General features: G+C 33.9%; 1 protein-coding gene and 1 long non-coding RNA gene across 2 annotated transcripts in view; one reads left to right on the forward strand and one right to left on the reverse strand.

Moving 5' to 3' along the window:
* The window catches only part of LOC141502154 (protocadherin-11 X-linked-like), a 550,716-nt gene that overhangs the window by 93,111 nt on the left and 439,807 nt on the right, over positions 1-17,798 (forward strand). The gene's annotated exons all lie outside the window — the stretch shown is intronic.
* LOC141502155 (uncharacterized) overlaps positions 15,234-17,798 on the reverse strand; it is a 62,711-nt gene continuing 60,146 nt past the window's right edge. Inside the window, exon 3 of the long non-coding RNA XR_012472430.1 lies at positions 15,234-16,721. This is a non-coding gene — a long non-coding RNA (uncharacterized LOC141502155). The remainder of the gene's footprint in view (positions 16,722-17,798) is intronic.

The following is a 17,798-nucleotide window of genomic DNA, read 5'->3' on the forward strand; positions in this document are numbered from 1 at the left end:
ACATGTCTATAAAGCTCATCACTGATAGCTTAACAGAATCAATCTAGCTATGGCTTTTTCACAGATATTTATTTATTATTTGACCATCAAAATAATCTGTCATTGAGAAACTAATATTTTGTGAACAATTTGGCCAATAAAATAACCAGAGTAAATGATTTTATGACTGCATAGGCTGTTATGTGTTTTCCCCATTGGTAACAAGTTGGACTAATGTATAAAAAAGTCCTATAACTAAATATCACCCTAGGATTTTGAAACAATGACTGCTTTGATTTAAATCATTAACATATTTTTTTCTAGAGAAGTTCAATTCAAAAATGCCGATGTTATGTATGTCTTCTTTTTGCTCATGTCTTCATGTGTGATTTGAAGCCACATTTAATTATATGGACATATATTATCTATAATATGTACATATATATTGGAGGAGGGTGCCAAGGAGTGTTATATAACTAAATCCAAGGAAGGAAAGGCTTTCCAGTATTGATTCATTTAAAAAAAGAAAAGAAAGAAAAACTTCTTTGAAATATATATATATATATATGCATATTTCCTTTTAACATGTAAATGTATATATTATGCATATATGCATTTTTCTTTCAAGATCAAAGAGCATATTGATCATTTTTGTTAGGATCTTTTTGCCCTTTCTTTAGTAAGCTCCACAGTGATATACTTCAGGGTAAGAAATGTCATCTGAAACCCTTTAAAAAAATCAGCATGTCTAACTTTGATTGTCAAGCTAATCATACCTTTTGCTCTATGTTTAACTGTTCCATGGATCACTTAAAAGGCAAAAATGCCTATCTGACCAGTTTCTCTTGGATTCACACTATCTTTGGAAATGAAAAAATGCAGGTCTGTGACATAGAGGAACATTTTCAACATCATTTTTACATAAAATATACATGTTTACAATTCATTAACTCCTATTTCCCCAACTAATAAGTCACTTTTCATTTATGCATTCCAAGAAGAAAAAAATCATCAAAAACACAAATTGATGTAATAGATTTCATGCCAAATAATCATCTTGCATTCTTGAAATGCTGCCTATATTTCAATAAAGAGAGATGGCATTAATGTATAGGAAAATTATTTAATTCATTTGGCCTATACTCACATTTGTTCTTACGTCCTAAGGCCTTTTCTACATTGGCATAAATAAATGAATTGTTTACAGAAAGCTCCAGAGAATTGTTCTGTTTTCATCTGTAAGAACTGAGTCAGCTTTAAATTTTACTCTAAGACTCAGCATATTAATTGCACTCCTTTGGTTTTGGAGTGAGAGTGGGGGAGGAAGCAACATTATCTATTAGGCTATAATGGTTTAAACTTATTGGATCATATCACTTTCTAATCCTCCTCTTTTCCAGGAGCTTCCCCTTCTTGCCTTCCTACATTCTTCCCTTACAGGGAAGAGCTTAATTTTCCATTAATCAACTGGGACACTGGTTAGCTTATTTTGATGAGGGAAATTCAAGGTGATATTTAGTCACCGATTCATTGTTCCCTGCTCACACATACCATGCTGGTGATCTCAACTGTGTAATTGAAGCATGGAGTGGTTAAGTCCTGAAATCATTCTGTCAAGTCATCAAATCACTTGCAGGGACAGGGATTTGATCTAAGAGCATAAATATTGCTAAAAAAAGTTGAATTGCTGTATCTCTATTACAAAAGAAACACAATATTTCCTTTCAAATATGCTCGGCTGAGAACACATATCCCCCCACAAACAAAGCTCTTTAAGAGAACACTCCAATTTCTATTTCACCCCTTAAAAATAGTAAAGGATCTATTTTATCCATTTGGTTAGTTATTCAAGAAATCATTTTATTGATGTCATAGTTCTTTTCCTTAGGATAAGGAATTCCTGATGTGGCATCTCTCCCTACTGAATGAATTTATAATGTATAGTCTTAGAATTTCCTAGTAATACTGAGAGGTTAAATTTACCTATGCTCCCAGAGAAGCAACACTTTGAATCCAGATCTTTTTATTCCAAATTGTTTCCCATACAATATGTAACTTATTCTCTCCATTTAGATAGGTCTCATATAATAGGAGTAAAAATAATAGGAACAAAAGGTAGAAAAATTATGAACTTGCAGGCTGAAGAAGCATTAGAGTTAGCAAGTGACTATGAAAAATCATACAAGGGGCATCTAGGTACCACAGTGGATAAAGCACGGGCCCTGGAGTCAGGAGTACCTGGATTCAAATCCGGTTTCAAACACTTAATAATTACCTAGCTGTGTGGCCTTGGGAAAGCCACTTAACCCCATTTCCCTTGCAAAAAACCTAAAAAATAAAAGTCATACAACTACTCTAGAGGGGATGATTTCATTTCAAAGTATGAATAGGCTTTTCTGGCTTCAGTGGTACGATAAATGGTTGATGTCTAGATACAACTAAGGCAAATACCTATTAAATGTCCATTATACTTGTTTGGTAGCTTAACTCTAAATCAAATTACATTGTGTGTAAAATGAATGTTCACAAGCAATACTGTGCCTAAAAGTTCTTGAAAAAATAATGCTTTGTCCTTGCAATGGGCAAACCGATTTCCAAGCCCAAACTGTAAGAGATCCTTGAAGTCCTTCTCATACTTTAATCTTATACTTTAAGAATTCGAATATGAAAATCAGAACTCATTGCCAACATCGAGGAAACTTTTATGTGTGTTCATTAATATGTCATTATTACAAATTTTCTTGAAGGATATAACAATTTTAAAATGAAGTTAGGTTAGATAGTGGCAATTTTAGTATGAATTCTATATAGTATCTGTAGATCCTTGACTACTGATGTTATCTATAGAAAGATAGCATGGGACAAGCTAGATGATGCAGTGGATAGAGCACTGGCCCTGGAGTCAGGAGGACCTGAGTTCAAACGTGGATTCAGACACATAACTTAGCTGTGTGACCTCAGGCTAGTCACTTAACCCCATTGCCTCATAAAAATCAAAAGACAAAAACAACATCCTAAAGACAATATTGCCTATTTTGTTATTTCTATGAGCTGAGCAGTCTTGAATCTTACCCCTGACTGTTTCAGTGAGTTACTATTACAATGAGAAAGGAACAAAGTTGTCCACAGATGTCTACTTGAATCTCCGTCTTTGTCTACTTCTTTTGGGATGTTACTAGTGGCCTGTGACATGGTTGAAATATGAATTACACTGAACTGTATTATCTTCTTGCAAAATAGAAGGCTTTAACAATATTGACTCCCAAGTTTGTTATAAAGTCATGCTATAAATTCCCAGTATCATTTTTTTAATCAAGGGTCAATATTACAGAAATATTGAATGACCCCTAACAAATGAAACTCTTAATAAACAAGAGGGCTAAAATATTGAAATCTATTGGTTGCAATTATGACAGTGCCAATAAACCAATAACTGGAACAGTTAATTTCTATGCAAAATAAGATAATTATTGGTTCATATAATGAATTAGACAAATATTAGTTCTAGATATGCTATTCAAAAATTCATTAAGTAAACACTACGTACCAGAAAATTTGGTAAGCACAGTGAAGGGGAGAGAAGAGACAGAAGGAGACCTGCAACTTTGCACTGGAACAAAGAAAGTCCTCTCTATGAATAATTTAGGATTCTGAATTTACAGAGATTTAGGCTCCATGGAGGTATTTATGCTAATGCAAGAATTTTAATTGTTAGCCCTATTAATACTTTGATACTTTCTGAGCTGTCTTTACTTCCTGTCTCATATTCTCTCCTCAAACTTATTGATCATGAAATTTAGCCAGCGAAAGACAGTTCAGGATAGATAAGTATATTTGCTTTAGATAGACATGGTTCAAATGGCTAATTCATTTGTAGATTTTTTTAATTGATTGGGGAAATGGGACGTGAAGACCAGTATAGATGTAGTGCTGGCATGGTAGTCAAGAAGACTCGGCTCCAAAGGCTACTTCTAGCCCTTATTTGAGCTGTGTAACCTCAGTCAAGACTTTGCATCTTGACATGCTTAAGGCAACTCCCTCAGTTGTACTCATAATATATCCTTGCGTGCATGTAGAGGATGTCGTGGTTATTATCATTCAAATTCATTAAAAATATAATATTGACCAAAAAATGGAATTCATAGTATTTTTTGTCAGTACCCCAAGAAGAGAATTTCCAGATTCTATGAAAGGTCTTATTAATATTCTTTTGGTCATTTTCTCAGACCACCAATACAATAAAGTAATTCCCACCATATTCAGGAGGACATCTGTGAATTTTTTTCATCTTAAAAAAGGGGTCTCCATACTTGAAAGATTGGGAACCAGTAGTTAGGGTTTATGTTAAATCTTTGTGCCACCCCCACCTTGAAAAGTTGACATAATTAATTCCTTTGAAGAAACTAGTCTTTTCTCCTCCCTATCCACTTCATTTTCAGAGCTCTATTTTTTCTCTTAGCTTTCATTATAAATTGTACTTAAGCTTGATAGCAAAATAAGTATCCTGATATATTTTATGTAATTAGCTTTGAATTTTTAAGTATCTTTGACTTCAATGAAGGAAATATATGTATCTATTTTCTCCTTTTAAATCTTAAAGATTATAATAATTATTTACATTCTGGAGTCCGAAGACATTATTCTATTAAAGGCCAACAGACTAATTTTGGTGAAAGGAAAGAAAACTTATTTGTGATATCTCTGGCAAAAGGTGTATAATTCTAGATAAGAATAATTTAACTTTAGGAATTGACATCATAACTCAATGGATTTCTGATAACTGTGTAATATGAACCCACTGTCCACTGTGGGGGAGGGCAGCAATTTCTCTCCTTCATCCTCTACTGCCAATCAGTGACTAAGGACTATCTATTCTACCTCTTTAATCTTTCACTTCTACCACATCATTATCTCCTAAAGGGAATCTAAAATTTCAGTATAGTTTGTAATTAAAGCAAGGAGCAATATGAAGAGATTTCACTTGGAAATTTTAAAGCCTGAGATAAGATAACAAGAAAACCAGACACATTTGAGTTTAATTCTTCCTCTTAAGGCCCAATGTCTTGCACCATAATTCACACTAAGAGAAGTCCTGGAGGCTACATTTGGTGTTTTATTTTTTACAGAATTTATATCCTTTTATATTCAATTCAACCTGTGGCTTTTTCCTAGGTTTGGAAAAGGGCAATGAATAATTTGTAAAGACGTTAAAAACTTAAATGTAATTTAGTCTAATCTCCCTAATGGTAAAAACAAAAACATAAAACATAAAAAAAATGCTAAAGAAATGAAGCAACTTGTTTATGGGCACATGGGGCACAACTAGAATTCATATCAGGTCTTTAGACTAGAAATGGACTCAACTTACATACTGCCCGATATGTCTACACAGTCAGTTACTGGAGACCCATTACCACAAGCACCAACACATTTTGCCTACAGGGTATTAGAAAATCACATATTACTTTTGCAGTCAAAAATACAGATTTAATTTGAAATCCTTTTTAAAAACAAAGGGGAGGGGTTTTATACTAAGTTCCTTATAGTTATATATGAATCAGTAGAATGCAAAGAATCCCAATATAAGAGCAGCCACTCTCCCCACAAATTCTACAGTTGTATTTTCAGTTGATTCCCATACTCAAAGTATATCCATTCTTACAGAAAAAATATCCTATTAGAAAGGAGACCTGAATTCACATTCTACTGATGTAGGAATGTGTTTCATTAGACCTCTGTTGGCATCTTATTGAGGCTATTAATATAGCAGAAAGAGCTCTGTTGCTAGAGGAGTTCACAGTAGGCAGAAGAACTGCGTTCACCTCACCTCTGAGTCACTAATAGTTCTCTGGGCCTCAATTTCCCCATCTGTAAAATGAGGGTATGGGATAAATGGCTTTGAAGAACCCTTCCAAATCTAGCACCTTAAACTTAGTACTATTTCCGTCTCTCATTATGAGGATTGTTGAAGGCTCTGAGATAGTCACTGAGAATGTCTTCAAAGATGATAAGATGAGATCACACACACAGTTGTAGTCAGCCCCCAAATAATATTTGCTCCTGGTTTCTTTTCTAATAGTTTTTTTTCCTAATCTCATTGCTCTAATCACTGTTTAGTCCAAATCCTTTTTTGCAGTCTTTTTAGTATGTTCTTTCTGACTATTTCAACTTGATATTTGCCTTTCCCAAGGAGTTTACTCATGGTGGCTACTGGATTCTTTGTTTAAAAACATTCTTGCTTGTACCACCTGTCTCCTTGTTAAAAAGTAGGCTTCTTTGTAGCCTTAGAATCACCAGTATTAATGGAGCATTCACAATTTTCATGGCACTTGGAGGCCTGGAAGACCTTACAATCAATAATTTATTCAGACAACAAGGGTAGCATTTACTGGTCTAATTTATCAATTAATGAATGCTACCTTTGTGCCTTCAAAGAGTTAATTGTCCATCTTTTTTTGCTATATCATTCAGAGAATTACATCAGACTTTTCCTGAGCTTATTCTGAAACTGACTTTTAAAAAAAGTAGGGGAAAACTATAAAAGAACATATTTTTGGTTTTTAATTTAAATCTTTGTGCTACTGGTAGTTAAAGAGGTCTTATTTCTTTATACATACAATGAGGTTGGAATGGATGATCCTAACAATGCCCTCTATTCTATGAATTTAATGATGCTGCAATTATATTATTCATCATTTTTGAAACAGAATAGTTAATGGTAAAGAAGAAGGGAATAGGCATTTATTTAGCACCTTCTATAAGACAGACATTGAGCTAAGTCCCTTTGTAAGTACTCTCTCATTTAAGCTTCATAGCAGCCCTTCAAGGTGGGTGCTATTATGATTCTCATTTTACAGTTGAGTAAACTGAAGCAAATAGGTTAAATGACAGGACCAGGGTCACACAGTGAGTAAACTTCCAAAGCTGGTTTTGTCTCAGATATTCCCAAGTTGATCTACTCTATCCATCGGGCTACCATTCGCCTCTATAGGTATTTTTAATTTCAAGGAACATGACAAAAATTTAAAAACAAAGTAGTCTACAGTTTGAATTAGTGAAGAAACTCAATTATAGGAAAACAAACATTGTACCTTCCCTTCCCTTTTTCTTTTCCCTTCCTCTTACCCTAAATAGTACATTGTTCATAAGTAAAAGTTTCCTGACTTGTAGAGATATCATTTTTCTTCTTAGAGAGTTTCTTTTCTAATTCTAATGATCATTTTCTGAAACAAATGAGTTCTTTAAAACCAAATGGAAGTTTTGCAAAGCAATTAATTTCTGACATCGAGGTATAGTGGAAGAAAGTTTTTTAAGGATTGAGACTGGATGAGAGATTAACAAGGTAGCAAACATAATACAAACTCAAGGACCTGACAGGGTCACAGTATAGAAAGAAGCAGAATTATTTACAATCTCCTCTTCATTGTTTTCATTGGCTTTATTCAGGATATTTTTCACAGGTCCCAAAAAGCTGAAAAAGGAGAGTCTTGGACTGGCTAGCTAATAGAAAACAGAATCTAAATAATCGATGGAGATGAAGTTCAAAGTCTGCATATCTAACTATATCTAGAACTGGATGCAGATCTAGATATTATATACATATAAACATATGGGCACACATACACATGCAGTGTACACATATATAGATAGATGGTGGATAGCTAGCTAGCTGATCTATCATGAACAATATATTAACATAACTTGGAATCGATATATCTAAATACACAACGCATTTCTAACTGAAAAATGGAAGGATAAAAAAGATAAAGATAAATTATTAATTAGTATTTATTACTATAAGGGAGAGTTACTGGAAAACTGTTTTTACTATTTTGTGCTAATGATGATCTTTCCACTTTTAACCAACAAAAAGTAACTGGAACCCAGTGACTTCAGGGGAATTTTACCTTAACTGGATTTCAACTTAATATTTATAGATTTGCTCCCACAACTAATTTTTTTTCTCTAGATTATAGCTGTATTGCAATCATCTCGTTCAAACTGTTACTAGTGTTCTCTCTAACTCAGAGACATCCATATTGATGCCCACACAAAAACATATTTTTTCTGGCTAAATGGGAAAAAAAGATACTGCCAGTTTGGAAAAAAAAAGATTTGTACCATATTGGTTTTGGCTAAATGCAAAGAGTTGTAATTTCATTCTGACGAGACTGTCACCCCTAGAATGTCTCACACAGCAACCCTGTAGGTAGATGTGTAGAAAATGAAAGCCAGTTTCTTTGGGACTATAAAAGAAAAGATGACTTTTTTAGTTCAGTAGGGGTCCATAGCTCTCCTCTGTTCACCAGCAGATAAAAACTTCCTAGGTCAGATTCAAATAGTTTCAGTAAGAGATAATGAGCCAAATTGTCTGGCAAGTCAATCGTGGCCCAACTGCCTGCTTAAAATATCAGAATTATCAAGGTCAGTTAGCATTCAAGCTAATGGCAGAACTCACCCAATGTCACTTACATGAAGTATAAAAATTACATTTGAAGGTCCCCAAAAGGATTATCTTGGTTTTAAAAGGCAGTGTTAGAATCAATACATATTTGAATAAGAGGGAGAGGAAAGAGAAGAAAGGAGAGAGAGACAGACAGAAGGAGGGGTAGAGGGCAAGAGATGGATTGATTCGTTTACAAGCTGTAGACAATTGTCCATTAAAGCAATTGCATTAGCACATCAGACTGGTTAGAAATCAATATAAATGAAAAGTCAGAATATTTGCATAACTTTTTCATTTTTCCCACCCTAAAGCTTTTAGATATAGCTTTTGAAAATATACTTTATTAAATAACCAGGATTCTTAGAGTGTATTTGGGGGGACGAAGTGGAGTAAGAGAAATATATGTTATAGAACGAAAAGGAGATTTGTTCCTGATTAGCATAACTCTTACTATATGTAGTGAACAAAAGAATTGGTGTGTTCCCTGAAAGAACATGATTTATCTAGTCCTTGTGACTTGTTTTAAATTAACTTTCAGGCAAATTTCAAATATATTAAATGATAGGATCTTAGTTTTTGGAAATTCCCTCAAACATGTTTGACTGTGTGTATGGATTCTTTGGATCTTTTGCAGACTAAGTGTAAAGCCCCCAAAAGCTTTTGTGGTGGCCAGACAGTCTGGGTAACCCTCTCTCTAAAGGTTAGCTGAAGGGGTCCACACTCACAAAACAAAGCATTTTTTGGCTTAATTTCCTAAGTAAGACTTCTCTATCACTTTGAGGGAATATTTTAGTTTTCCTCCAGAGTTTGTTAGAGCACAGAAGAATTGATAGCACATTTGAAGGAACTACAGTTTGGAAATAATGGGAGTGGCCCCTGTGGTGCCATAAATATTCCCATCTTGGCAATGATGTGTCAAAGAAAGATGAACTACATTGGACTGGAGGCCCTTTCGCAGTGCTCTAGACAAGTCACTTGTTTTTTTTTTTTTTTTTGTATTTATTAATAGATTTAATTAAAACCAGAAGGTAATCATATTAAACTAAAGTTTACACTGTCAATACGTTTCAGTGAATTTAGAAAATAAAATTATGATAAATTTATAAATTAACTCTTAATATAACCCTGACATTTGGGGGGAAGAAATGTGTATATATGTATATAAATATAAGAATGGAAAAACCAAATTCAGAGTTTCTTTGGGGGTCTTCATAGATCAGGGCAGCTATGTGGTAGAGTGCACAAAGTGTTGGACTTGGAATCAAGAAGAATCATCTTTCTGAGTTCAAATCCAGCTTCAGATACTTCCTAGCTGTCTGACCCCAGGCAAGTCACTTAGCCCTGTTTGCCTCAGTTTCCACATATATAAAATGAATTGGAGAAGAAATGACAAACCACTCTAATATCTTTGCCAAGAAAGTGTCAAAATAGGGTTATGAAAGGTGACAGCACAACAACAAAATGCCATAGGTCAAGAAGAAACCATCTTTGGTTGACAAAGAACAAGTGTTATTCAATATTATTCAGCAAGTTTAATCATATTTTCCTCATACTCAATATTGGGTACTCCAAATTCCACATAGGAACTATAAAAGTGGCATATTTTACACATTCCCAAAAGGACCATCTTTCTTTGGTTATCCTGAAGTAAAGAGCAAGAAGTTATTTTTCATAGGAAAATATAGTAAAATGCAAAACCATGTAATTTCATATCATTTTTGCTTATTTCTGGCTCCATCATTTTGATCTATAAATCCTTCTGTCATCTGTAACACATGTATTCCAAGTTTCTGTGATCTGTTGTGTGATTTCAAATTAAACTCCACTTCTTTCCTCATTCATGGAGAAGTGGTATAAGCAGTTTTTCTCAGCTTGTTTCCTATGCAGTATTTTCTCCTGCCTCACAGTTATAAATCTCATAAGGTATTATCAGTTTTTGTTTGTGTGTGTGTGTGTGTGAATAAAAACTGCAGACAAAGGAGTGCTATTCAAACATCTGGAATAAAAATCCTTGTGAGAGCTGTTACAAAGTACTGTTGTTTCATGTTACATTATTTTAACTAGTAATTGAGATGGTTTTCTCACTATAAAATATTGTTAAAAGTCTAATTCCCTAGAACACAATTTTTTATAATGTAGACATAAGTGAAAGACAACTATCTTTTAAGCTAGACTTATGATTCCATTTATATAGAAAGTACTGTATGAGTAAACCCCTTCTAAAAATGGAAATCAGCACCTGCTTTGAAATTCAGAATCTTAGAGATTTGCTTTGACATTGACTCACCATATGTATGTCACCTAGCCAGTCTGTGTCACATATAGGAATTAAATGAAAGTATTTATGACTCAGTCTGTTTCTCTTGCCTTTATGTCCTTCTGTATCTCAAATATACCATATAGTATTGTAATAGGAAATAAGAGATTCCTTCTGCCAAAATCTTTCAGAAAGAAACTTTTTTTTGAGGCTAGGCATTCTTTGAAAGGTTCTATGCAAAGTCAGATAGATAGAAAGACAGAAAGGACGATAGATACATAGATAGATAGATAGATGGATAGATGGATTATAGGTAAGTGAAACCAGGTGGTGCAGTGGATAGAGTACCAGGACTGGAATCAGGAAGACTCATCTTCCTGAATTCAAATTCAGCCTCAGACACTTCCTACCTGTGTGACTCTAGAAAAATCTCTTTAATGTGTCTCAGTTTCCTCAGCTGTAAAAACTCTCCAATGGGGTCATGAAGAGACAGCCTTGATTGGATAATGACTGAGCAACAATAATAATATGCCATGTAAAGGAGAATGCAAAATGACCACATCCCAAAATTAAAATTGGGAATCAGTTTAAGATGAAAGCATTATCCCATTCTACCTTAGAGTGAAATCTTTTGGAAGTTGAAATCCAGGTTATGCTTGTTTTCCTCAAAGGAGAACCTCTCTTTGTATCCAGCCCTTATGATTGTTCTTATGATGGTTTATGGCTTTCTTTAGAAGGAATATGCAACACATCAACTTGATCATATTCTATGTTTGCTGGTTTCATTTTTCATTTACCTTAATCTGTTGAATTGCAAATAGATACCAATAAATTCAATTAATTTAAAATTAGGGAGATGAATATTTTTCCTCAAATGTCTATTTCATTTAAAATGATATCATTTTTAAAGCACTTAGCAGAGCTCTTGGAATATGGCAGGAACCTAATTAATGCTTACTCCCTTTTCTTCTGTTCACCTTTATTCTATTTATGAATGTTTCCAAATGAGGTGAGATTTGAGAAATCAGTCAATAAGTCAGTTAGTTCTAGGCACCATTGGCATATATACTATTAGCAAGGGATAGAAAGAAATACACAACTAGTTTCTGCCCCACAGGAACCCACCTATTCTAAAGGTAGAGACAAAAGAAGGGAGCAAACGGGAGAAATCCAGAGGAAATGGAAAGTAATGTGAGAGGAAAAGGCACCAACAATCACACAGATCAGGACAGATCTCCATTTAATGGTGAATCTTGAGCTGAGTGTTGAAGAATCCAAGGAAACCAAGAGGTAGAGATGTGGGGGCATGATATTTTAGGCATGGGAAACAGGTAGTAAGTACAAAGCAGTATCACTAGGCTTAATATAGTTAGGGTTAGTGGTGTATCCCAAGAAATACAGGAGGGAAGTAGCTTAGATGAGGGGAATGGGAATTCATTTCCAGCCATAAAGTCTCAGATGAATGAAAGTAATGAGTTCACTGTTGGGGAAAAAGGATTTTTGAAAAGGTTTTTTGTTTTGTTTTTCCTGGAGTGAAGTGACTGGATAGAGTCAATGAAGCTAATAAAGATTATAATCTAGTCTAAGAATCATGGGAAAGATTTAATACATTTAATCCAAATAATCATGCAGATCAGAATATTTTGGGTTAATGAAAAAATTTTACAATAGAATCTCACTTTTGGTAGTTAGATTATACCAATTAATCACTTAACTATTTAAATAGGACTCTGAATATTTTCAAGATAAAGTTTGTGAAGACCTGTGAATGTCCGAGTAGGTAGTCATACTATTTAGATAGATGTGTTATCTCGATTTGGTAAGAGCAAAGTCAATTTTTATATCATAATAGGAAAATAATAATAATAATGAAAACTAATTTCAACTACCATCCAAGATGAGGGAAGTGTGAGCTCGTGAGCTTTGGCCAAGATCACATATTTAGTCTGTAGCGCTGATCATTGAAGTTGCAAAGAAATTACTTACATCAAGCAATCCAGATCAGACTTGAATTTGTCTTATTGTGAGGCTAGACAGGCATGTTGTAGAGGGAACTCGATGAGGGAGAAGATAGATTAAGGAAAACTAACTACAGAGTGGAACTTAGAAATGCCTTCTGCCTAGGTACAATGATATTTTAAAATATGACTGAGGAGTAATAATAATAAAATGATGTTAATAAAATGAAATTTATCTAGCACTTGGGAGTTTCCAAGGGCTTTCACATCTCTTGGAATGCTCTCGCCTTGAGGGGATGGGGACAAAGGGAGTATACCTACAAAGTTCTACAGTTGACCAGAAAAATAATTTAAAAACAAATTTCATAGTTTATACCTCCTCCCTCAAAATAATGTATATGATAGAACAGAGGTTAAATGAGATTTCAAATGAATGACCCAGAAAAAAAATTGCATTGAATACTCTGTACCCCTTTCTCAAGAAAAAGGTTGAAGGAATGGTCAAAATTGCCTCCAAACTAACTTTCTTTCCAGTGTGTGCCCTCCCCTGTACTTACTACTGATAGCACACAGTAATAAGACGTTCTTAACTGTTGAACTGTATCAAGCTTTCCACACCATGCATGGAAAAAGGCTAGAATTTTAATCTTGGGGTTTTGTTAAATGCACAACCCACTCACACATGACTCTTGTGGTTTATATTCTCCTCAGACTCCCTTAGTAAAAATATAGCTGTTAACTCTCATTTATTACATGTATTATATAAAAGGGTGGCTGTTTAAATGGAAGAGATGTTAAAAGGGCTATGATTAAATTAAATTGATGAGACAATGAAACAGCTAGATAAATAATATCTCAAAGTCAAGAAACAAATTTGTGCTCTAAATCTAATGGAAATATTAATGAGAGGGGAAGGAAATTGGGATCCCATTATATTTCTGACATTATATTTAGTAGGACTTTGTGCAGACAGTCCACTTTCAGACACTCTCTATTTATAATTTGGCAATTAGTGGTTTCATTTGGGAACAAAAGTCTTTACGGAGGGAAGTGAGTGGCTGGTAGCTAGGAATGTGTGATGGAAATAGTCATGGGGCAGAGTTCTTAATAAATGGTGAAGATTGAAGCTTATTTTAGGTGCTGTTATAACATCCTTATAAATTCACACATACTACCATATACCCAGCTATTGAATGTATTACTCCAGGACATTATCATATCAAATTTTATGGTTGGATTATTTTTTTTTTAATTTGAGCTATGAGGAATGCTTGAAGGGACCTTATGGATCATCTAGTGAAATTCCTCATTGAACAGATGAAGAAACTGAGGCCTCAAAAGATTTTATATGTGATTTGTCTGGAGTTCCACAAGTTTACGAAAGCTATTTTGACGCCCTCTCCTAGTTTTTCTAAAGGATTCCTTTTGGAATATTCATTGTACAACTGAGTCTCAACACTTGATGTGATAACTTGACCATTATAATTCCTATCTCAATAAAATGGTAGATCCACAAGCCAGGTTTCCTGACTCCTGGTCCTGTGATCTCTCCATTGCACCATACTTCTGAGTATTAAGTAATTTTTAGTCAAATTAACCTAAGACAGTTAAACCTTTATGTCATATGCCATTTAGCCCAAATGTATTTTTTTTACTTTCAATTTTCAGAGACATAAATGAAGATCTAAGTTGTGTTTAGTAAAATTTCATAGCCTAAATGATAATAAACAGGATTATCTTCCATAGAGTTATTATTTTGGAAAAGCAAGCCAAGAGAAATGAATTGAGAATTAGATATGAAATCATTCTGATTATATTGTTTTTCTTCGAAGCTGGGGTTCTATGACTGAAATAACTTGAAGTAACCAGTCCGTTCAAGGATTTCAGCCATTTATAGATCTCATATATAGCTATGAAATAATAATTCAATTGTCTGAAGACTCAGTCTTAAGGAGTCCAGTTCATTAGCTTCATATACATATAAATTAAGTCTGCTTGAAAATATGGAAGAGATTTATTGTTTTATTGAATACAATGGAAATCTTTGATAAAGGTGGCTCTCTTTTTAAGTTAAATATCCTATCAGGAGTTCGAAAAGGAGATTGAAAAGATAGGTAATCTCCATATTTTTTGAATCTATGAAACAAATTTTTTGCTATATAGATATTAATTCTAGTGAGATATACAGGCAAAATTATGATATATCTTTTCCTGAATCCCTAAACTTTGATTTCCAGAGCATAGTTTAGTTCTAGACATTCTCCTCCTTCTGCCAATTTAGATTCTTGTCAATGCCACAGGAAAACATAATGAATAGTACAGAGGACTGATTTATTACAAGTTGGCAAGATTAAAATAACCTAAAAATCTATGAAGTATGTACACAGACTGCTTAATAATTTGTTACTATAATTATGAGAGGTCAATTTAAAGAAATTTAAAGATTATAAAAATAAATAGTTCTAAGGATCATAGATTTATGTCTTGAGAAAAAAAATCTCTTTTAACAGATAAATTAATTTTAAGTTATGTGAGAAAGATAGAGTAATAAAAAAAAAACTTTCATAACAAAACTTCCTAGACAGGTGTTTTATTATGAAAATGATAAAATATTTTCCAGAGCTTTAATTTTTAGATAAGAAAAGAAAATTCTACTTCAGTTAACATAAGTTCAGCCAACTGTAGTAAGAGATAATTAGGCAAAGTGTAGAGAAATCCCTATGTAAAAATCTTGGAAGGAAAAAGTTTCATACTATTTGAAGAATTTCCACTTCTCCCGGTGTCTTTGACACTCAGATCCAGGCTACGGCTACTGATTGAACCTCTCTGCCATTCCATTTCTCAGCCCTCTGGATGCTAGGATGGAGAAACACTTGGCCAAAGTCAGTCCTGTAAGAACCAGGACTATATATTCTTACTCTTTGGAGGCCTGATTCTCTCATCAAAAACAAAATTCACAAAAGAAAAACAAATGAAAAATATCCTTAAAAAATGAACAAAGAATATTCAATATTGACTTGAATTCAAGAAGAGAGGACTACGGGCAGCTAGGTGGTGTAGTGGATAAAGCACTGTTCCCTGGAGTCAGGAGTACCTGGGTTCAAATCTGTTCTCAGATACTTAATAATTACCTCGCTGTGTGGCCTTGGCCAAGCCACTTAACCCCATTTGCCTTGCAAAAAAAACAAGAAACCTAAAAAAAGAAAAAAAAGAAGAGAGGACTGGGAATAGGTCAGGAAATCAGTTTTTGGCTTCTGGGGTAAAGCCAGAAGCCATGCTGAAGCTAAGTTCCTGAGGAAGTCTGGTGCTCCATCCATGTAGGGAGCTGTCATATTCACTGAATTTTGTTTTTGGCATTCAGATTTTATACTTAGTATGACTGATGTTAAAATATGTCTGTGTTGTCTCAGAAAAATGTAGATTCCTAAGTGTATAACAAATAGACAATGATCAAGAAATAATAAAAATGAGTTACTACTACTGAACAATACTTAAGTAGTTTTTGCCCAAAGTAAGCCACCCATGTCTTTATTATATTCATTACTGTGGGTTTATTATATTTGTGGTCAGGTTCATGCAATTTTTTTTCCTTTTAAGGAACAATTTTGGAAGTGTAGACAATTTTTTTTTTAAATTAGGATAATCCTGAAAGAATTGTCAGCATTAGGTGGTATGGAGTTGACTGTTTGTGAAAATTTTTAACATGTTCTAATTAAACATGTAATTAGGAGCAGCATAGTTTTGTGCATTCTTGATTACAAAGAATTTTTAAAATTGCATTGAAAATCTGGAGTTATCAGTTTAGATTTAGTGAAGTTATTTAGCAGTACCTTCTGGGCTATGGGATATACAGTCATTATTCCTGAAAAGAAATCTGAATGATAACAACAGCCTTATAGCCTCTACCAGTCAGTTGATTATTTAAAATACCGAGCATTAAAGAGTAAGATAACCCAAGTGGTCCTGAAGTGGATAGAACACCAGGCCTGGTGTCAGGAAGACTCATCTTCCTACATTCAAATCCAGCTTCAGACACTTCTTAGCTGTGTTACTCTGGGCAAGTAGGTATCAGTTTCTTCATCTGTAAAATGAGATGGAGAAAAAAATGTCAAACAACTCTAATATCTCTGCTAAGCAAACCCCAGATAGGTCCAAAAAGAGTCACACACAACAACCACAAAAAAAATGTCCCAAACCCACTTTGATTGGTGTTCAGAATAAATAATATGATCAGAGATACATTCATTCCTCATTGGATTTGTCAAGCTTAATAACTATTCCTCAATAGGCCAAGCACTGCTTCTGATAGATATAGGATGTCCAATGATCATAACCCAAGGTAATGGTCACAAAGCATATTTATTGTTCAAATAATGTAGGACTTCAAATATTACAGTTGACTTTTAAAATATCATCTTTCAAACTGGAGTCAGACTATTTTAGAGAAGAATGCACAATTCACATTTTTACCCCCTCTGTTCACAATGACTTATAAATTCACTCCAAATCGGAATTAGACTGTGTTTTAAACAGAAATATCTTTACCCCTTTCTTCATTTATGCATAACTCATTATGCCAGACACCAAGTATAAGAGAAAAAAGGGGCAGCTAGGTGGTGCAGTGGGAGCACCAACACGAGAGTCAGGAAGACCTGAGTTCAAATTTAACCTCAGACATTTAATAATTACCTAGCTGTGTGACCTTGGGCAAGTAACTTAATCCCATTGCCTTAAATAAATAAAATTAAAAAGAAAAGAAAAGAAAGACAAAAAACCTACCCTCAAGAAGTTCTTGTTCCTCTGATATATCAAGCAAAATTGGTTAAATACTTTGAATGAAATGATATATCACAACTCATAATATAATTATTGTTGTAAAATCATCCAAAAGTTGTATTCTTTCTTATGACTGCTTACTCTTTATAGACCAGATCTTTTGCTCAGGAACTGTTTTTTGTCTAAATTGACAAAAATAAATCCATAGCATTCTGATGGTGATACAAAGCTGCAGGAGAGACATGCCATGCTGAATTTTCAAGTCATACTGCCCTGTTTTTTCTCAAGGGATAGGTTGCAACAGAAAATGTTTAAAATAGACTTTTCCTTGGTGCATAAGGCTAATTGAATCTCACAGTAGAGAGAGAGATTTAGATTTTTA

Source organism: Macrotis lagotis, chromosome X, assembly GCF_037893015.1.
Source record: "Macrotis lagotis isolate mMagLag1 chromosome X, bilby.v1.9.chrom.fasta, whole genome shotgun sequence".
In the NCBI taxonomy this organism is placed as follows: Eukaryota; Metazoa; Chordata; class Mammalia; order Peramelemorphia; family Peramelidae; genus Macrotis; species Macrotis lagotis.